This window comes from Capra hircus, chromosome 5 (genome assembly GCF_001704415.2).
Source record: "Capra hircus breed San Clemente chromosome 5, ASM170441v1, whole genome shotgun sequence".
Classification (NCBI taxonomy): Eukaryota; Metazoa; Chordata; class Mammalia; order Artiodactyla; family Bovidae; genus Capra; species Capra hircus.
This window is the reverse complement of record NC_030812.1, coordinates 53,155,983-53,162,858: the sequence shown is the minus strand read 5'-3', so window position 1 is coordinate 53,162,858 and position 6,876 is coordinate 53,155,983. Positions and strand designations below refer to the sequence as shown.

The following is a 6,876-nucleotide window of genomic DNA, read 5'->3' as shown; positions in this document are numbered from 1 at the left end:
TACCTAAGATGAATGCAACATTTTTATATCTTTCATTTTTGGGGGGGGCAGGAAAGGGGGAGGGTCAGTATTTGATAGAAAAACTGGAAAATGATTTCTCAAATCCAAGACCCTGATTATCCTTCCAGATTCTTTCTTTTTCTTTAAGTAATACTTCAACCTTAAAAATATTAGAGGAAGCCAATGTAAATGTTCATTTCCAGCACTTCTTTTTTCCAACTTCCCCCAAAACATGTCTAGACAGGGGGAGGAAATAAAGGTATAAGAAATCAAACCAAGACTGATTTTACCATTATTCCTAGCAGTGTGAGTGTAAGCGAGAGCGTGTGTGTAGCAAATAACTAAGTCCTATTTTGAGGAATTAAATAATTTGAAGGACTTCCCTATCTGTCCAGTGATTAAGACTTCTGCTTCCACTGCACGGGGGGCATGGTTCTGTCCGTGAGGGAACTAAGACCCCCACAGCCCATGTGGCCAATAAATAAATATATATAATTTGAGAAACTAAAACGAAATCATTTACAAATGACTTTCTCTCACTTCTTTCACATTTTCAAGTCCTTTTGTGCTACTCCTCCGCCCTCGGGGTAAAATTTATTTTTCCCTTAGAGTGAGTGAGTGGGTGGATGAACCGAATCTGCATGACTGCAGTGATCCCTCTTCTTGTGCCCCCCAAAAGACTTCAGTTGAAGAATGGCCCAACACTTTAACTGCGAGCTCACAAGGAGACTCAGAGTTCTGTCTCCGTGCCTTGGGCCAGGTTCTCTTTTCGTACGGCTTTCCCTGCCTATTGGTTGCCCTAATGCCCAGCGTACCTACACAAAGGTACCACACACCGGCTTCTAGTTTGTGTGCCAAGTACTTCGAGTAAAGCACGTCCCAACCGTTGTGGAACAACTGTTCGACCAGACTTGTGGCTTTCTCTCAGGGTCAAAAGTAAAATCTGCGGTGCAGCGCTCCGAGCCATCGAGTGTCTTTGACAGTCGCCTGGAGCATGCTCAGTCGGCTTGGAGTCACTGGGCTGCAGCCGGCGCCCACCCGCGGCCGCGGGTTCCCGCAAAGCCCGGGGGGATCGCCGCCGCCCTCCCCGGCCACCTTCCCCCTCACGGAGCCCTCGCCCTCCCCCTCCCCGAGCCCTCCCCGTCCCTCCCCCGGTGTCGCGGCGCGCGCTCCTCGGCATCCACTAGGGTGCTCAGCCGCCGCGCCTCCCCTCCCCGCAGCCTCCTCCTCCACCTCCGGCGGCGGGCGAGGACTCGTCCAGGGACATAAATAAATAAATAATTCCATTCACCCTTTGATAGCGAGGCGAACTGGCGGCGGACGGACCGCTGCGGCGCCCACCCAGGGCCGGAGACCAGGTCAAGTAAGTGACACCCCGGGAGGAAACGAGGACTAGGAGGAGGAGGGGACGCTGGCGGAGAGGAAGGCGAGCGCGCGTCTGTCACCCGAGCTGCCCGGGGAACGGCACGCGCGTGTGAAACTAATGGCCAGTCTGTGACACGCGCGCCAAAGCCAAGTTTGCCCGCGAGCCCTTATATAGACAAAAATCCCCAGAGCGGCCGCCGGAGAGCTCGCGTCACCGAAGCGCGCGGACTGCAACGCGGGACCTGCGGGGGCGCAGTCGGGCGCGGGTTCCGGGCGCGCGCGCGTCGGGGAGGGGAGTCCCGAGGGGTCCAGCGCGGAGAGTGCTCCGCGCCGGCGCGCGCTCCCGGCCTCCAGTGCCCGCTCCCGGAGCCCTGGCACCGAGACTCTCCCGGCGCCGTATCCCGCCCTCCCCGCCCCCGCCTCCTTTCTTGGACGTCTGAGTTTCCCTGGCAGGTTCCCACCTGGCGCTTCTCCGCAGCATCTCGCCCGTGCCCGCCAGCACACCTGGTGGGCCGGGACCGCGAAGCTGGGTATTGGGCGGGAGTGGGGGTGGGGGTGAGCGTGTATAGGGAGCCTCTTTAAGCAGATGGTCGCACTCAGACAGGCTGGGAAGAAGGGACGATATACCGGGGTCGGGGTGGGGGTAAGAGTTTTTTTATATTTTGGGTCCCAGGTAGCCTGGCGGGGGCGAGGCAGAAGGAAAGAAAGGTGTGTAAGGGAGAGACACACCCGGGGACAGAAAAGGAACGTTACTTAACGCGGGCGGAGGAGGGCCTGCGCCTCCCGGCTGTTTTTCCTGGCAGAGCTGTGGCGCCACGCTGGGGGTGCCAGGCCCAGCCAGGTGGCGAGGAGGCTAGTGAGGCGGCTCACGTGTGAACTGCCTCCCCTTTCGGGCGGATGCTGCTTGGGCGGCTACTGTTTCCACCCCATTTTTCTCCCTAACTTCCGCGAAATTGCAGACTGGTCTTGGCAGGGCGGGGTGGGGGAGGATTGTGACCAAGGCCTCTTTCCTGGTAGGGCTGAGGAGGGAAATTTGTGATCTACGTCAGGGATGTTAAAATTACACACGCAACACACGCAGGGGAGGAAGCGTGCGGTTTACTCTACAAGCACCTCTGGTAGTAGCAGGAAAGCTAGTCTGTCGTATCTTCTTTCTCGGGTCTGTTAAGGGGCATAGCAGCGGAGTAAAACCGCGAGCAGTGATGAGGGTGGTGCGGCAAAGCGTGGGCGGAAGGAAACAGTGAGCACAAAATGCCCTTTCCTGGCACCCAGTGCGTTATGGTAAGTCCGAACTGGGAACTCAGGAGAGTGCAGACTTTCAACGGACCCTTGGCTTGACTGTGCTGTGTCATTGGAATCTGAAGTGCTAAGTGCATTTTTGGGGAACTTGGCTGAAAAATTAGAGCTGGGTTCTGGCAGCAGAGACTGATGAGGGTTGAATGAGGTGACCCTTTCATGGTCCTGGTGAGGCAATCTTAGCCCCACTCTCTGCTTCTGAGCACATTGCGTTTAAAGCAATCTAAGTCAGCCGGCAACCGAATGATCTCAGTAAAAGGGAAAGATTACTTAGGCAACTCAGTGTGTTGTGTAACAACTCATAAAGTCAGAAATTAGTTTTTTTTTTTTTTTGCAAAATTCACATCAGCAGTTTGCAATTACGTACTCCCCTCCCCTTTGGCTGTTTCAATAATGGTGAGTGAACGAACAAAGTAGTGCCCCTTGCTATAAATGTTCAGCTTATTTGTAGACGTGCATTTAGTCTTTTATAATATTTAGCTGATATTTTTGGCCTTGAGCCCTCCTGAAGGGAAAAAGGGCAAAGAAACTTAAAGTAATATACTTTATGGAGAGTTATATTCTTGGTCATGGATCAGAAGTAAAAGAAGTCTCCTGCGATTGCTTTTCATTTTGTATTCATTTATCAAACTTTTTTTTTTGAGACATTCACATGGAAAAAGGTGATTAACTTTAGAGTTAGACCTGGATTTCAAGCTCACTTCTTCACTTTTGTAAGACTAAGTAATTATTCAACAATCTTATCCTTAGTTTTTCTTACTCATACAATGAAATTAGTGGTATCTACCCTGAAGTGCTATTGTGAGGAATAAAGTGTACTGAAAACAGCTGAAAAATAAACTAGCCAAGGTGGTCCAGTGATAAAGAATCCGCCTTCCAATACAGGGGACACAGATTTGATCCCTGGTCTGGGAAGATCCCATATACCTCAGGGCACTGAGTCTGTGCACCACAACTGTTGAGCCCATGTGCTGCGACTACTGAAGCCCACTTGACCTAGAGCCCCTGCTCCTCAACAAGAGAACCCACTGCAATGAGAAGCCTGAACACCACACTGAAGAGTAGCGCCTGCTCCTGGCAACTACAGAGAGCACCAAAGACCCAGTGCTGCCAAAAGTAAAATATATAAAAATATATTTTGACAAAAATAAAGTAGCTATTTTTGAAACCCTAAAATCACTCCAGACACTGCACTGCCGTTACAAAGATAAATAAGGTTGGAATTCTGCTCTCAAAAATAATAACAAAAACATCTAGTCATCTGGGCTGATCTTCTTTCTGTCCTCTTTGCTGTTTGTTTCCTTCTCAATGGAAGAAGCATGTTTCTCAAGGAATGTAAAAGGATGTAGCAGTTTTAAGAAATGTAAGATGTGCCAAGAGGCACATTTGAGTAGGGCACCTTGCTTCAGAAACCTGTGTGTCCAGCCCCATCCATTTGCCCGTTGGCCCCGTATAAACAAGTAACAGAGGATTTTCTGTTGTTATGAAGGCAGGACATCCCTTCCCTGAAGAATGTCTTTGCTAATGGATTTCTTTCTTTTCTTTCTTTTTTTATTTTAAGAGATTGAGCAGCAAGTTTTTTCTGCACGTTGGACAGACTAATCCCCTCACCCTGAGAAGCCCAAGAGTATAGTCACTATAACATTTTCTCTGTAATGCTCACCATGTTCTGGGCACTGTCTGTTAACTCCTTTTATCACTGTAACAATCCTAAGAGGAGGATCTATCGATACTCACATTTACAGAAGAGGTGCAGAGTTAAGAAACTGACTCAAAGTGCACAGCTAGCAAGCGGCTGAGTGGGGGTGTGCCCCCAGGTAGGCTGTCTGACTTTAACCACTGAGTAGTATGGCTTCTGCTGCATGAAGCTGATTGAGGGCAGGGACTTCGTCTGTCGTGTTCTTCCTTCCTCGTGCAGTGCCTGGCAGGTGATAGTCCTAAACAACTGATTATAGAAAAAAATGAAGCAAGGAGGGAGGGAGAAATAAAGGAAGAGTGAGCATCCTTTCTTGCCTACAACTCTCAGTCTGACAGGGAATTCCTCCTGGAACTCTGTCCTGGGGGCAGGATAGTTGAGGATCCTTTGTTACTTATACTGTGTGAGCACAAGCATAGAAATAACTCAGTATATGGTCTCTGATGAAGCCCCCCCCACAATATTGTAAAGCAGTTATCCTCCAATAAAAAATAAATGTAAAAAATCCAAATCTTTCATATTTGCATTAACTCTTGTTTTAAAAGGTGCAGGGACTTCCCTGGTGGTCCAGTGGCTAAGACTCTGTACTTCCAACGCAGGGGTCTGGGTTCCATCCCTGATCAGGGAACCAGATCCCACATGCCAGCCAAGTAAATAAATGTTTTATTTAAAAAAATACATGGTAGCTAGTGTCAGGTATTAAATATCTGGCCTTAAGACTAATAGGTTTTTATAAGGTTCACTAGCTTATTCTTCTTAACAGATTTTTGGGAAGCCTTTGAAAAGCAAAGTTTCTCAGGAGATGGCATGATAGTGCTGAATTGCAAAATAAACCTTGGAATGAACTCTCATTGAGAGGTCATCATTGTTGACTTTCTCAAAACTATTTGGATCAAAGTATGTAGGAAATGTGTTGAGAAACAACTGCAAACACTAAATCTCTGTAATAGAACTTTCTTTTAAAAACTTACAGAGAAAGCTTTATTTTCTCAATAGGTCCCTGAAATGGTGACTACAGGGTCCTAATCTACCTACGTGGAAGATTCACTTGTTTTTATTAACCTTTATTGAAATCCTAGATAAGTTCATGAAAATTTTACAAGGCATTTGGGTAACAACTACAAGATGCTGGTGTAAAGATATTTTTGTTAAAAGTTATGCACAGGTAAGATAGCCCCACAAGAAAATGACTTGCTATGGGGTTTAGTAGGGCTTCCCTGGTGGCTCAGTGGTAAAGTGGTAAAGACTCCGTCTGCCAATGCAGGAGATGCGGCTTCATTCCCTAGGTTGGCGGGATGCCCTGGAGAAAGAAATGGCAACCCACTCCGGTGTTCTTGCCTGGGAAATCCCATAGACAGAGGAGCCTGGGGGGCTACAGACCATGGATTTGCCAAAGAGTCAGATACGACTTAGCAACTAAACAACAACAATAATTTGGTTTAGTTATCTGAACTGCTGATTAATTTTTGGTCATGTTTGGAATTAAAACATGGAATTTAATTAAAAAAATTAAAAATTTCAATGAAAGTATCTAGTATGAATGGTAACACAGAGAAATATTTGTTTAGATAAGTAAAGGTCTGTACAAAATACTGGTATTTTTTAAAAAGTGTTTACATTAAACGTTGGCTGTTTCATACCTAATAGCACAATGACATGTAGTATTATTAATCATCCACACTCCTACACAGTTTCTGATTAGAGCTAATGTATAGAAGAGTTATAAATTATAAGAAGCTGCTCTACTAAGTAATTTATTTAAAGACCTATTTCTTTGGGAACTAGATTAGACGTGAATAAACGGTAAAACCAAAAAGGCATGCATTCGCTTCAGAAGTTTCTAAGGGATGAACTGATTAATAATATTTGCCTGTGTTTGAAATTGATTCTCTAAAATGTCAGAAGCTGAAGTTCTGTCAGTTTTTCTCAAATATACAAAAGGTACATTCAGTGATGGGCTTCCCTTGTAGCTCAGTTGGTAAAGAATCTGCCTGTAAGGCAAGAGACCCAGTTTTATTGCTGGGTTGGGAAGATACCCTGGGGAAGGAAATGGCAACCCACTCCAGTATTCTTGCCTGGAGAATCCCCTGGACAGAGGAGCCTGGCAGGCTCCACTCTATGGTGTTGCAAACAGTCAGACACAACTAAGCGACTAAACCACCACTACCACAACATTCAGTGATAAACAGTGTTTCTTGACAGGTAACAGTGTTGGCATTTTGGGCAGGGCTCTTTTGCATGGTATAGGAACGCTGCTTTTATTGCAGGACACTTAGTGTCTGTGACCCCTGTCCCCCATATGCTGATAGTTTCCCCTTAGTCATAATTACCAAAAGTGTCCCCTGACATTGAATACACTTTTTGGAAGAAAGGTACTATATGTGATTGAAAATTACTGGCCTGTAAAATCAAATTGAAAATGTTTAAGGAAATTATCTTTGAAATCGGTCTATCTTCCAATAAGAAATTCTTTTGTGTTTTCTTCAAAGGATAAAAAGAGTGAGTTCTTCCTTGAAAGA

The 6,876-nt window shown here is 46.5% G+C and overlaps 1 protein-coding gene across 1 annotated transcript in view; it reads left to right on the top strand.

Annotated features, from left to right (window-relative positions):
* SLC16A7 (solute carrier family 16 member 7) overlaps positions 1,185–6,876 on the top strand; it is a 194,113-nt gene continuing 188,421 nt past the window's right edge. The window contains exon 1 of the mRNA XM_018047998.1: positions 1,185–1,363. The gene's annotated coding sequence lies outside the window, so the exon portion shown is untranslated. The remainder of the gene's footprint in view (positions 1,364–6,876) is intronic.